Raw genomic sequence first — 15,296 nt, 5'->3', positions numbered from 1 at the left:
AGGACCTCAAGAGGTCATTTAGCCCAGTCACCTGCACTGAGGCAGGTCCAAACATACCTAGATCATCCCTGACCAGTGTTTGTGTAAACTGTTCTTAAAAACCTCCAAAGATGAGGATTCCACAACCTCTCTTGGAAGACTATTGCAGTGCTTAAAAATCCTTATAGTTGGAAAGATATTTTTTCTAATATATAACCCAATTCTCCCTTGTGGTAGATTAACTTGATTATTTCTTGTCACCTCTCAGTCTTCTCTTCTCTACACTAAGCATACACAGTCTTTTCACCCTTTCCTCATATGTCAGGTTATCATTTTTGATGCTCTTCTCTGGACTCCCTCCAATATGTCCACATCTTTCCTAAATGTGGCACCTAGAAATGGACACAGGACTCAAGCTGAGGCTTCACCAGTGCTGAATACAGAGGGACAGTTACCTCTGATGTCTTACATATGACACTCCTGATAATATACCCACAAATGATATTAAACTTTTTTGTAACTCCATCACACTGGAGTTTCATATTCAATTTTTGATCCACTATAAACTCCAGATCCTTTTCAGCAGTATCACTGCCTAACCAGCTATTCTCCATTCTGTAGTTGTGTGTTTAATTTTTCTTTCCTACGTGTAGTACTTAGCACTTTTCTTTAATGATTTTCATCTTGTTGATTTCAGACCAATCCTCTAATTTGTCAAGATCATTTTGCATACTAAACCTGTCCTCCAAAATGATAGCAACCCCTCCCAGCTTGGTGTTATCCACAACTTTTATAAGCATGCTTTTTACTCCATTATCTACATCACTAATGAAAATATTGATAATACGGGACCCATGACCCTGATAACTACTTTTTAAGTAAGGTCTTTCAACCAGTTTTGTACCCACCTTATATTAATTTCATTTACACCATATTATCTTAGCTTGTTTATGATAATGTCATGTGAGACTGTGTCAAAAGACTTACTAAAATCAAGATATATAATGTCTACAGCTTCCCTTCTATCCACTAGATCAGTAGCCATGTCAAAGGAGTAAATTAAGTTGGTTTGGCATGACTTTTTCTTGATCAATCTATGTTGTCTATTATGTATCACCTCTAGGTGCTTACAAATTGATTGTTTAATAATTTTTCCAATATCTTTCCAGATATCAAAGTTAGGCTGACTGGTCTATAATTCTCCAGGTCCTCTTTGTTCCCCCTTTTAAGATCAGTACTATGTTTTCCCATCTCCAGTCCTCGGGACTTTCCCAGGAGTTCTCAAAGATATTTCCTAATCGTTCCAAGATTGCTTTAGTTAGTTCCTTAAGTACTCTAGGGTGAATTTCCTCAGACCCTGCTCGCTTGAACACATGTAACTTATCTAACTATTATTTATCTTGTTATTTCCCTGTTTTAGCTTTTGTTTCTTCCCCCTTGCTGTTAATATTAATTGTGTTTAAATATTTGTTACATTTGCCTATTAAGTGAAGGCATTAAACACTTCGCTCTTCTTGATATAATTGGTTATTAGCTGTCCTTTGTGCTAAGTCAAGGACCTGCACTTTCCTTCACCTTTCTCTAGCACCTAATGCATTTACAGAAACACTTTTTATTATCTTTTATGTCCTTTGCTAGGTGTAATTCATTTGGTGCCTTGCCATTTCTGATTGTGTTCCTACATGCTTGTGCCATTCTTTTGTACTCATCCTTCACAATTTGTCCACATTCCACTTTTTGTTGGATTCCTTCTTGATATTCAGTTTCTTAAAGAGCTCTTGATGGAGCCATACTGGCCTCTTACTATTCTTCCTATCTTTCCTATCAGACCCCACATTGAGCACAGGCAGAAGGGGGAGGGGAGCCTCTCCTGCCAAGAGGCAAGCAGCCTGGCCACACCCTTATGCAGCTACCACAACTTCCAGTCATGGAGGCAGGGACCCACAGCTGCAACCAATAGAGGAAACAGGGCCTGCTATAAAAAGAGAGAGTTCAAATAAAAGGAAGTCAGGGAGAAAGGCCTGAGACAACATAGGGGTGACACCTCTGCACCTTTCTGCCTCCAGAAACGCAGTCTGAAGGGGCTGAAGAAGACCACTAAGCCTAATTAGAGCCAGGGGCTAAGAATTGTCGTTACTAGATGCTAAACAAAGAAAACCAGTCAGGGGGCAACATAGACCTCCTGAAAGACCACAGAAAGAACCTTCATATCATGATAATTTTCTGTTGTGCCTTTAATATTGTCTCTTTGACAAACTGCCAGTATTCCTAAACTCCCTATTCCCTTAGATTTTCTTCCCAGGGCATCTTACCTACCAGTTCTCTGTTAAGAAGCTGTAAGATAAACTAGTCAAGCTCCCACTTAAGGATATCCATCTTTGGTGCTTCTCAGCATGTAGGTTTCACCAACTTAGATTCCCTGACACTTACATATCAGTAAGTGAGTGATAAATGGAGACAAACTCTGTGTGAAGGAGCCTCACTTACAGATCACTGAATTTTACCCATTGTGCAAGAATCCTGCTCAATAATTACTGACAAAGAAACCACCAATTAATTACAATAGCACTCACACTTGATGTATAGAAGCCAAAAAATGCACAAAATTCCCCTAGGGAAAAATAAACAAATGTGATTGTGTATAAAAGAAAAGTGATATAGGCATAGTAATAATTACTTCATTGCTATAGAACAAGAGTCCTCATGCCAGCATCAAAATACGAGCAATTGTGCCAATGCTTGTGAATCTCAAGATGGTTTGTGATGCACTTGACTCAAAATCAAACTACAAGAGAAAATCTATTATTACAAATTGAACTTAATACTTCTAATAAAGTAACATCTAGAGGCCCCAATCAGGTATATTGGATGTTGTACAAACACACTGTAAGAGATAGTCCTTATGTGAGAGAGATGACAATCTTAATAGAGACAAAGCACAATAAGTAGGACTGTCAAGTGATTAAAATGTTAATTGCGATTAATCGTGCAATTAAAAAGATTAATCAAACGATTAATCGCACTGTAGAATACTATTGATATAAATATTTTTGGATGTTTTCCATATTTTCAAATACATATTGATTTCAATTACAACACAGAATACTAAGTGTACAGTGCTCACTTTATATTTATTTTTATTATAAATATTTGCACTAAAAATAAAAGAAATAGTATTTTTCAATTCACTTAATACAAGTAGTATAGTGCAATCTCTTTATCATGAAAGTTGAACTTACAAATGTAGAATTATGTACCAAAAATAACTGCACTCAAAAATAAAACAATGTAAGACTTTAGAGCCTACTTCTTTAGAGCCTTTAGAGCCTACTTCTTGTTCACCCAATTGCTCAGACAAACAAGTTTGTTTACATTTGCAGGAGATAGTGCTGCCTGCTTCTTGTTTACAATGTCACCTGAAAGTGAGAACAGGTGTTCACTTGGCACTGTTATAGCCAGCGTTGCAAGATATTTACATGCCAGATGCGCTATAGATTCATATGTCCCTTCGTGCTTCAACCACCATTCCAGAGGACATGCGTCCATGCTGATAATGGGTTCTGCTCAATAATGTTCCAAAGCAGTGCAGACCAATACATGTTCATTTTCATCATACAAGTCAGATACCATCAGAAGAAGGTTGATTTTCTTGTTGGTGGTTCGGGTTCTGTAGTTTCCGCATTGGTGTATTGCTCTTTTAAGACTTCTGAAAGCATGTTCCACACCCCATCCCTCTCAGATTTTGGAAGGCACTTTTCAGATTCCTAAACCTTGGGTCGAGTTCTGTAGCTATCTTTAGAAATCTCACATTGGTAACTTTGTGTTTTCTCAAATCTGCAGTGAAAGTGTTCTTAAAACGAACAACATGTATTAGGTCATCATCCAAGACTGCTATAATATGAAATATATGGCAGAATGCGGGTAAAACACAGAGCAGGACACATACAATTCTCCCCCAAGAGTTCAGTCACAAATTTAATTAACACATTATTTTTTTAACGAGCATCATCTGCATGGAAGCATTTCCTCTGGAATGGTGGCCAAAGCATGAAGGGGCATATAAATGTTTAGCATATATGGCATGTAAATACCTTGCAATGCCCTGTGACACTATAAAAGTGCCATGTGAATGCTTATTCTCACTTTCAGGTGACATTGTAAATAAAAAGCAGGCAGCATTATCTCCCGTAATTATAAACAAACTTGTTTGTCTTAGCGATTGGCCGAACAAGAAATAGGACTGAGTGGACTTGTAGGCTCTAAAAGTTTACATTGTTTTGTTTTTGAGTGCAGTTATGTAACAAAAAAAAATCTACATTTGTAAGTTGCACTAGCACAATTGTGCGCTTGCACAATGGTACTTGTATGAGATGAATTGAAAAATACTATTTATTTTGTTTATCATTTTTACAGTGCAAATATTTGTAATACAAATAATATAAAGTGAGCACTGTACACTTTGTATTCTGTGTTGTCATTGAAATCATTATATTTGAAAATGTAAAAAACCATCCAAAATATTTAATAACTTTCAATTGGTATTTTATTGTTTTACAGTGCAATTAAAACTGCAATTAATTGCAATTAATTTTTTTAATCACGATTAATTTTTTTGAGTTAATCACATGAGTTAACGGCGATTAATCGACAGCCCTATTTATCATCCCATTATCCTCTAGATATGTACAAATTGATTGTTTAATAATTTGTTCCAGTGTCTTTCCAGGTATCAGTTAGGCTGACTGTTCTATAATTCCCCAGATCCTCTTTGTTCCGCTTCTAAAGATCTGTTAGCCTATGTTAGCCTTACTCCAGTCCTCTGAACTCTTCCCGGAGTTCTCAAAGATATTTCCTAATGGTTCTGAGATTGCTTTAGTTAATTCCTTAAGTACTCTAGGTTAAATTTCCTGCTCATTTGTATACATCTAACTGTTATTTATCTTGGTGTTTCCCTGTTTTGGCTTGTGTTTCTTCCCCCTTGTTAATATTAATTGTTTTTTTTTAGTATTTGGTACAAGTTACCTATTTAGTGAAGACAGAGGCAAGATAGGCATTAAACACCTCAATCTTCTTGATACCATGTGTTATGTGCTTACACTCTCCTTCACCTTTGCCTTGCACCTAATGCATTTAGGGGAACACTTTTTTTTTTAATGTTCTTTGCTAGGTGTAACTCATTTTTTGTTGTACCCTTTCTGATTTTGTTCCTTCATGCCTGTGCTATTCTTTTGTACTCATCATTCACAATTTGTCCATGTTTCATTTTTGAAGGATTCCTTTTTGATTTTCAGGTCATTGAAGACTCTTGATGAGGCCATATTGGCCTCTTCCTATTCTTCCCACCTTTCCTTCGCATCAGGAGAGTTTGCTTTTGTGCCTTTCAGAAACTGCCTCCACTTCTGAACTCCCTTTTCCCTTAGATCTTCCTTACACTTGGTCTTACCTACCAGTTCTCTGAATTTGTTAAAGTCTACTTTTTTAAAGTCTATTGTCCTTATTCTGCTGGTTCACACCTTCCTTTCCTAAGGGTACGTCCAGACTACCCGCCGAATCGGCAGGTAGTAATCGATCTATTGGGGATCGATTTATTGCATCTCGTTTCGACACGATAAATCGATCCCTGAATGTGCTCCCCGTCGACTCTGGAACTCCACTAGAGCGAGAGGTGAAAGCGGAGTCGACGGTGGAGCCGTGGCTGTCGATCCCGCGCCGTGAGGACCCAAGGTAAATCAATCTAAGATACGTCGACTTCAGCTATGGTATTTTTGTAGCTGAAGTTGCGTATCTTAGATCGATCCCCCCCACACACACACCAGTGTAGACCAGCACTTAGAATCCTGAAATCTATCACCAAAGTTACTTTCCAGTTTCAGATTTGTAACCAATTCCTCCCCATTAGTCAGACATTTTAGATTTGATTCTATCTCCTTGGTTACTTCCTCCACTTTCTGAAATAAAATACATTCCAAGAATTTATTGGACATTCTGTGTTTTGCCATATTACTTTCCCAACAGATGTCTGGGTAGTTAGAATCTCCCATTAATATCAGGTCTTGTGTCATGGATATTTCAGGTATTTGTTCTAGAAATGCTTCATCCACTCCTCCGGTTGACTTCTACAATGATGTCAAGTATCAAAGGGGTGGCCATGTTAGTTTAGATCTGTAAAAGCAGCAAAGAGTCCTGTGGCACCTTCTAGACTAACTCAGGAACCAATCCATGCAACAAACCTCGATGCCAACTCTGCCCACACATCTACACCAGCGACACCATCACAGGACCTAACCAGATCAGCCACACCATCACCGGTTCATTCACCTGCACGCCCACCAATGTAATATGTCGGAGAATAACAGAGTTCTCACTTTTTGTTTGGGTACAGCAAGTCAGATACTTTATTTTCTCTCTATCAATTGCATAGAGGGAGAGAGCTAACAAACTGTCATGCATTGCAATCTCCTTCCTGTCAGTTCTTTCTCTGCTTCCACAACCCCCCCTTTTGTACTATTAGTACAACAAACATTTTCAAATCTCTATTTGCATTAAGTCTTGGAATTCAGATTTTACTTCAGATGCTTCAACCTTAGGGGTTTTGATTGGTTGTAATGACAATGCATGAGCATGGACATGAAAGGTATTACTATTATTACGTCCTTTACAACAACAATAACATACTCCTACACTAACTAACACCAACACAAACAATAATATTCCCATAGCAATAATATGATGTGGTTGTTGTACAGTCTTAGTCATAAAACACAATACATCATACATAAAATAGACACTCTATAAGCTGTATGAAAAGGATACTTTTCAACTTGATATATATATTGAAGCATGTGAATTTGCCCTTGTATTTCAGAGATTTTCTGAATCTTTGGTAACAGTGAAAGCAAATTTTGAAATCGATCAGGTACTAAACTAGTCCAATTAAAGGGTATCTGGAACCTAAGGGCTACTTGCAAAATTCTATCTGCAGGCCAGTAAATAATATGATTGCCTGAAGTGGTAATGAGATTAAAATGTATGTCTTGCAATGTGGTGGCTTTAACATACACACAACTATCATTAGCTTGAAAAAGTAAGTGTCCTGTCAGGGTAGTTCCTTGTCCCCTACCCTCCCAGCAAACGTAGTCATGAAGAGTAACAACTTCTCCTGGCTTCAGTTTACGGATACACTGAAGCTGTGGGGGTTCTAACAGCCAAAATGTCCATTGACTCCCTAACCCCATCCAAATGTCAGGTGCAATCCCAGGAGCACTGACTAAAAATCGATTGGGCATACCAGGTAGTCTAATTTCCCAGATGTCTCGGTGAATTACCCAATCCCACATGCATCCTCTCCATGGACCCGGCAGGATTTGATATGTGGGAGCCCACCCCCTCCCAACCGGTCCATATGCTTGGAAGGAGCATTGAGAACGTCCGCACTTCCACCCAGAAAGTCTCCAAGTATGTCTCCATGGCCACAGATCAGATGGTACTCCTGATGTGTCTGTAAGGGCAGTGGGCCAAGCCTGATGCTCTAGATCATTCCGAATGGCCATTAGCTGGTCATTCAGGAAATCCTGAATTTCTGAACATGCTAGATCCCACTGCAATGCCTTCTCAGCCTCAGTGATATTCAATACCATCTCTGTCAGCAACTTCTGGGTCATAGAACTAAGGGCGGAGATAACATAGCCTGTACCTGGGTTAGCTGTGCTCCAATTTCTCATTATGTTTTTGGTTCTTAAAAATATTCCAAACTGCTGCTGCACTATTGGCCCCATCCCAAAGGGATCCGGTCAAGTCTCTCTTCTTTCTAGAAGAAAGCCCTCTGTTGTGCTAATCTAATGGCAGCCCCCTGTAAGCAATTTGGGTATGTAGAGGTGATCTGGAAACTGGATAAGGGTAATGAAAATTTAACAGTCCCTAGTGTAGTTAATCACAGTTCATTGATATCCTAATACATCTCTCTTTTATGTAGTACTATACCACATCTGTGGGTTGAACACCTTTATGTACTTCCGGGAGGCATTGATATTAATTAGAAGGGGTGTATTGCAATAAGGTACAGGTTACATTATTAGTCACCGGAATAATTTCTATGCAGGTAAAATTTCCAAATTCTTGGGGTTCATTGGTAGTGATATCATATACTTTTATCTCCACTCATCCATTCTTTTCCATTCAATTGTTCGCTTATATGGGATATCCTGAACCTTAAAAATATTTTTTCAAACAATATTTAAATAAATCGCTAAAGTGTGAAGGCCTTGGCCATTGGTTTTATCAAATATATGGCATTGTCTGTATTTGGATGTGTTACAGGGGAAATAGTGTAATGGAGGAGATGGTGGGGCAATGGCAACAAGATGCCTTTGGTACTTATCATTTAAAATCCAATTAGGGAGGGCAATACGCTGAAGGACTTATCCAAAACACAGGGCGCAGCCTGTAGAATAAACCCCAAAATCCAATCAATACCACATTCCCAAGCATGGGTTCCACAAGTTTCTTCTTGCCAGTGTATAATTCTTTGTTTCTTCACCAGGGTCAGTTCTTAATGTCTCTTATAGTCAGGAATCCCTGGACTTTGTGGTTCCAATGAAGCAAGTGTTCCTTCTTCTCTTTTCCTGAAACAGTGTGGTTTAGCATCATACAGGGGAGCGGTTACTAGCACATCACCCTGTAATGGTTTTGCGTCTTCTAAAAAAAATTCAAAGGCACAGTAGGTCTGTCAGTGGACAAGGGAGAGGTTACTAGCTCTTCACCTTGTCTTTTTTTTCTTTTTCCTTCTGTTCAGAAGGCACAGCAGAGCTAGAAGGAGAAATAGGCTTATCAGTCGGAGAGTCCTCCCGAGGTGGAGGGGTGTTTTTACAGTGAGAAGCATGGGTCCAGGTAGGCAGTCCTTGGCACTTCACAGCGGTGTTGGTGGTTAATAGGACTTGGAAAGAGCCTTTCCAGTGTGGAGCCAAAGCAGTCCTTCACTGATGGACTTTATGTAGACTCAGTCTCCTTGTTTCAATGAATGGCAGGGCTACTAGGGTCTTTGGGTAGCACTTCTTTTATCTGTGAGAAAAGAAACCTAACACATTTCATTAATGCCTGGCAGTGTTTTGCAGATCTCATAGTTGCTTGGTCACATTCAGGACCCCCTTTTTTGGGCTGTCAGCCAAGTCTTAGCTGTGGGCAGTGTCCTTGGATGGGGCCAGCATCTTATCTTTAGACTGAGCTTGCTAGCTATTTTTTTTTCTTCCAGTTAACTCATTCTGTTCTTTTTCCTTCTCCCTTTCTTGGGTTCTTTTAAGCTACAAAGGAAACTTCCACTCTTCACTCATACACCTTTTCCCAGCAATGAACACATACACATTGCCATTATACAGTACATTAGTCTTATTATTCAATGTATGCCATATACACCCTTCCAGTAAAATAACTTCTATACAGAGCTTTGGAGTAACAAACCAGGACAAGCACACCCACTTTTGAGGAGTCCACTCGGTACAACCTCTGGTGTCCAATAGCTTTCCTCCCTCCCCAGCCCTCTGGCTAGAAATCTGAGGTAGCCAGAAGGATCCCATGGGCAATATGGGGAGTGGGTTAACCTTCCATGTCCTTGCTTCCAAAGACTGTTAGTATGCAAATTTTATCAACAATTTTTCAATTAAAAGATCTGGCCAATGAAATTTCTTTTTCTTACTTAAGCAAATGTATTAGACCTTAGTATATCACATTTTCCTGATTTATCCAAACACTTTGTATTCCAAGTTGAATAAAACAAGTATCTGCTTTTTGATTTAACCCTTCTATTTAATTTTGAACTAGACTGTCTTATGAAAATATTAAACACAACAATTCTGGCCACAAGACAAACACCACAAGACAGAACATAGAACACAAAAATAATTCCTATTGTACCAGTAAATGCATGGTACATTGAATGCTGTTCAGCTGGCATCCATTTTCTCTGATGATCTGAAAGACAAAAGAACAGAGGTCTACCCCTTCTGGGCAGTCAGTCATTGCTTAAAATATTTCCTTTATATACAAATACTCTTATTGATTTCAGGCAAAACAGAGGAATTACCCCACATTTCCGTGTATTTGTTTCATAGGCAGCCCAGGTTTCAGTGGCTTCTACCTTATTAGTTAGAAAATTGCATTAATACAGATGCTTTCTGGCTTGCTTCCAGATCCAAAGCTATCCACAGCTTAAAGATTCTTACTTAAAAAGGGACACAATTAACTTTCCCAGACTTTTGATTGCCTTTACTTCTAACTTCTGTTTTCAAACACACAGTGATCTGAAAAAGACAACACAACCTATATTGCTAGGTTTGCATTTCTTTTAGCTCTATTACAATATACACTGCACATGTTCTGAGGAAAATGCACATCCTCTCCACAATTCAATTTCCACAACACTAGCCACATCAATTTCTACACAAGGTGTAACTGTTTCTTTTGTGCTTACAAAATCTCCATGCACCCCTAGTAAAGTGACAGTTCGATCACACAGAACCAGGGGCACTGTCCTTCTCTCTCTTTACCAGATCTTTTATCTGCTATTTTGTTACCCAAAACCAAATTCAAATCCTTTATTCTCCTGGCTTTGACTACCCTGCTGCAGCCACAACCTTTGGTCTTTAGTTAAAACATTTTAAATCTTGTAAAGCATTAAGTCACCTTAAGGATTAAATGCTAAATACCTTAAACAACACTAGTTTCCTGTGTCTGGCAAAAGTATTCTCAGTTTTGCAACTTTAAAACAATACCAATTCATCTCAAACTTATAAAACACAGATTGTACACAGCAGGAGTGTTCTTCAGCAAATTCGACTAACTTATTCATAGTTGAATAATTCCACTTAAATAACCTCTTGCCTGGATTACTTGCAGACATTCCTACCAAATTTCACTGCTTGATTCTCTCTAGCAACTACAGAGTTAACTTCTCACTCTCTTTTCTTAAATCACTTGCTTGTGTCCCAAAACGACACCCAATCAACTCAGATTTTACCAGTCCAATTATTGTCCTGGGGATTTGAAATCCCCATGCTTATAATTACTTACTCCTTTCCTTCCACTATGCCCTCAAAGTTTCCAACCTGTTTTCCAAATACTCTATCTGTTGCCTCCCCACTTGGGCCTGATCCTGATTTTCTCACTGAACCGTCCCTTCCATGGGCACCGGCTTGTTCCACTACCAATTTAGCTAGGAGGGTGGGCTTCTCAACTAGCCCCCACCCTTCCTGGTCTCTTCCCTTAAACATTCTTACTCACAAGGCTACCCGAGTCCTCCCTCATGAGGCTTGCCACCTGGGCAAAACGTATGGCTCATTGGCATTTAGCTATTCAATTTTCTTTTGTGGCAAACACACTGCTATTACAGCATATGCAAACACAAATGGTTAAATTCTGACAAGTCCCTGAAGGACCGGTACTTGCTTAACCAGTGCTTCCTTTTCTGCCTGGAAGTCCTGTCTCAAGGCTTGCAACTTGCCCTGGGCATAGGTTTGAGTTGCTGCCTGGTTCATGATCTATGCTCTTAATTGCTCAATTCTAGTTATCAAGTACACAACTCTTCCCTTTTCTCCAACTTCTCTATTGCCCAGTCCTGCTACGACTGGGGTAGATTCACCTGACACCCTTCCCAGTCAACCAGGGTGGAAAGAGGAATGCTAAATCCCTCTCCGGTTCTCAGACTTACTGCGGCTGAGAGTAGGCACACTTTCATACTCACACACGTACGTCCAGACTTGCCACGTCTGTGTATAACATTCAGAGAAGGTTCTGTGCAATCTCCAACTTGCTTCCTCTCTTGGGAGGGCAGTTCTTTTACACCCTAACGTCTCCTGGGGCGTCTTTTCAGTCATTCCAGTCCAGGCCGGCTGCCTGTGGCTTCTTCAGCGTCTCCAAACCACGCCGGCTCCAGGGTCGCAAAGGCAGACTGTTGGATCTCACTGGACAGTTAAGCTTTGCAAATGTAATCTCAGCACTGTAACTTGTATTGCCTTTGGTTTGACTATGTCTATATTTTTTTCACAGCCAGCTGGGGCCGAAAGCAGTTTTTCTTTGTACTTAGCCTGGTCTGCATTGATTCTTGACCTTGAACGCAGATTAACTTTCTCTTTATCTCTGGACCAAGCTGAATTTCAAATTAACCCGTTTCTTTCCTCAATAGACAAATTGCTCCCATTGTGTGTCAGAGGCTTTTTTGGTGATTAAAAGCTCCTCTGAGATGTATGATCTTATCTAGATTGAAGGTATCTTCTAGTGGGCATTGTTTAGCTGGATTTGCACGCGTGTAATGATTCCAATTCTCTAAATACTTGCAGGTTTTAGGACCATAATGCACGTACATGAAATAAGATGGGGTACCCTTAGGGGGTGAGAGGGAATGCTTAGACTGTCCCCCACCCATTTTCCAATCACACACACAGGGAGGATGCCCTGTCTGCGCTAGCGGCACATAAACTAAGGATTTCTCCCTACAGGGTACTTACACAGGAGATGCTAACTAGAATGGCCACGACCCTCCTACACCTCCCTTCAGCAAAGAGCGTTGGCTAGTTTCTGAGAGACGGCGCCGCTTACTCTTGTTGCATCCAGTGAGATGATCAGACAGTCAGTGGCTCACACGGAGAGGAAAAGGGGAGGGAAGATGGGTTCACACACTCCTAGACCCAAGTAGCTTCCTTGCCGGATGATGCCAGGCCGAGTTAGCCCACCGTGGGTCGGATCTCCTAAAAGATCCTCTAGTTACCGGGCTTGCGTTAGAGTAGTTCTGGTCACGAGCCAAAAGATTTCGCAAAGTACTCTGGGCGTCTTCCGTTAACTCTCAATTCACACTGGTGTACACACACACACACACACACACCAAGGCCTCTATTTCCATGTACCACAATGCAGCTACACTATGAGGTGGTAACAACCCCTCTTGAGGCGGTAAAAACCCCTCAGCACCGGGTGCATACCTATACATCTCTCATATGCATATGGGGGCGGCCAAACTAACAGGTCCCCAGAACCGCATACAACTACCTTATTGGGGGTGGCAAAACAATTCCCCAGAACCGCTCTGCATCTGACCTTGCTGCACAGTCAATAAGTTCGGATGGCATGAGCCCAACAGGGACAGACGGCCCCATGGACAGTCCTCCTCCGACACCCCAATAGAGATTTCAAAAGGTCTCCTACCTCTATTGTGGCGCCACGGGGTTCGAAGGGGAACGATCCGTAGCAGCTGCCGGTGCCTCTGCGGGCATTGCCATCCCGGACGAGCCCCCAAATTGTCGGAGAATAACAGAGTGCTCACTTTTTGTTTGGGTACAGCAAGTCAGATACTTTATTTTCTCTCTATCAATTGCATAGAGGGAGAGAGCTAAACAGGTCTCTCAACAGGTAAACAATTACAGCAAGAATTTATACCTTTTGTTACAGACAATAATGAGCAACAGCTGCATTTTGTTTATACATAGGTCATTCTGATATCTTGTTTTGTTCACTAATGTAGACTCTTAGTCTACATTCCATATTATCAACACATTATCTGCACAAGGTCGCAACAACTTCTCTCACAGTTCTTTCCCACTCGCCTCACAAATTCCTCGCTTCTACAAATCTTGCGTTATTAGGGTTACAGTTAGCCTGACTCTTGCTAACAAACTGTCATGCATTGCAGTTCCCTTCCTGTCAGTTCTTTCTCTGCTTCCACAAATATATGCCATCATATGCCAGCAATGCCCCTGTCCTATGTACATCGGCCAAACTGGACAGTCCCTACGTAAAAGGATAAATGGACACAAATCAGATATTAGAAATGGCAATATACAAAAACCTGTAGGAGAACACTTCAACCTCCTTGGACACACAATAGCAAATTTAAAGGTAGCTATCCTGCAGCAAAAAAACTTCAGGACCAGACTTCAAAGAGAAACTGCTGAGCTTCAGTTCATCTGCAAATTTGACACCATCAGCTCAGGATTAAACAAAGACTGTGAATGGCTAGCCAACTACAAAAGCAGTTTCTCCTCCCTTGGTGTTCACACCTCAACTGCTAGAAGAGGGCCTCATCCTCCCTGATTGAACTAACCTCGTTATCTCTAGCCTTACTCACTCTTGCTTGCATATTTATACCTGCTCCTGGAAATTTCCACTACATGCATCCAAAGAAGTGGGTATTCACATGCTCGTATACGTCTGTTAGTCTATAAGGTGCCACAGGACTCTTTGCTGCTCTAAATGACATCACTCCTGCTTTTTCTCCTTTTATCTTCAAAGAGAGACTTTGGCCTGCTGTGTCTCTCACCTCCTTCTGGACCTGAGAACAAGTATATACATTCTTGATACACAGTGCAACACCTTCTCCTATTTTTCACCTGCCTGTCTTTTATGAACAAGCTGTACACTTCTATACCAGTATTCCAGTCCTGAGCTTTATCCCACATTTTCATAATTTCACTTACTCAATAATACTTCCAGTACTCACTGTTTATTCCCCATACTCCTTACATCTGTGTATAGATATCTAAACTGTTGATCGGATTCCCCCACAGTTATCCCTTTTGTTGCTTCTATGACTCTATTGTAGTTTTCCATTCCCCTCTCCCAACATTAAGCCCTCTGTTAATGTCATCTTTTTTATACCTACCTGTGGGCTTTTGTCACCTGCCCTCATAGAATCTAATTTAAAGCCTTCCCCACTAAGTGGGTAAATTGGTGTGCAAAGATTCTCTTCCACTTCTTGGTCAGGCAGACCCCATCTCTTTCCAGCAAACGTTCATTGTGGAACAACATCCCATGGCCAATGAAGTTGAAGTCCTTTCATTGACTGTCACAGCCATGGATTCATCTCCAGGAAGTGCAAGTCCCTGCCTAGCCCTTTGCCCTCAATCAGGAGGATGGAAGAAAACACCACCTATGCCCCTGATTGCTTTATCCTTGCTCCCAGAGCCCTGTAGTCACTGCTGATCTGCTCAGGGTCATTAGTGCCCGTGTGGATGAATAGTATGGCAGCCGGTATCAAGCGGAGTGCCCCAGGGGTCAGCTCTGGTGCCAGTTTTGTTCAACATCTTCATTAAATGATCTGGATGATGGGATGGATTGCACCCTTAGCAAGTTCACAGATCACACTACGCTGAAGGGAGAGGTAGATACACTGGAGGGTAGGGATAGGGTCCATAGCGACCTAGACAAATTGGAGGATTAGGCCAAAAGAAATCTGACGAGGTTCAACAAGGACAACATAGGATGGAAGATTTAGAATCCCATGCACTGCTACAGGCTGGGGACCGAATGGCTAAGCAGCAGTTCTGCAGAAAAGGACC

The 15,296-nt window shown here is 40.8% G+C and overlaps 1 long non-coding RNA gene across 1 annotated transcript; it reads right to left on the bottom strand.

Moving 5' to 3' along the window:
* Nucleotides 1-6,344: 6,344 nt before the first annotated feature.
* Nucleotides 6,345-12,304, bottom strand: LOC135976435 (uncharacterized). The gene is made up of 2 exons (XR_010593546.1): nucleotides 9,886-12,304; nucleotides 6,345-9,036 (listed from the first exon to the last, which is right to left on the bottom strand). It is a non-coding gene; the product is annotated as an uncharacterized LOC135976435 (long non-coding RNA).
* Nucleotides 12,305-15,296: the final 2,992 nt, after the last annotated feature.

This window comes from Chrysemys picta, chromosome 1 (genome assembly GCF_011386835.1).
Source record: "Chrysemys picta bellii isolate R12L10 chromosome 1, ASM1138683v2, whole genome shotgun sequence".
Classification (NCBI taxonomy): Eukaryota; Metazoa; Chordata; order Testudines; family Emydidae; genus Chrysemys; species Chrysemys picta.
The sequence above is the reverse complement of the archived record's forward strand: the minus strand, read 5'-3'. Positions and strand labels throughout refer to the sequence as shown.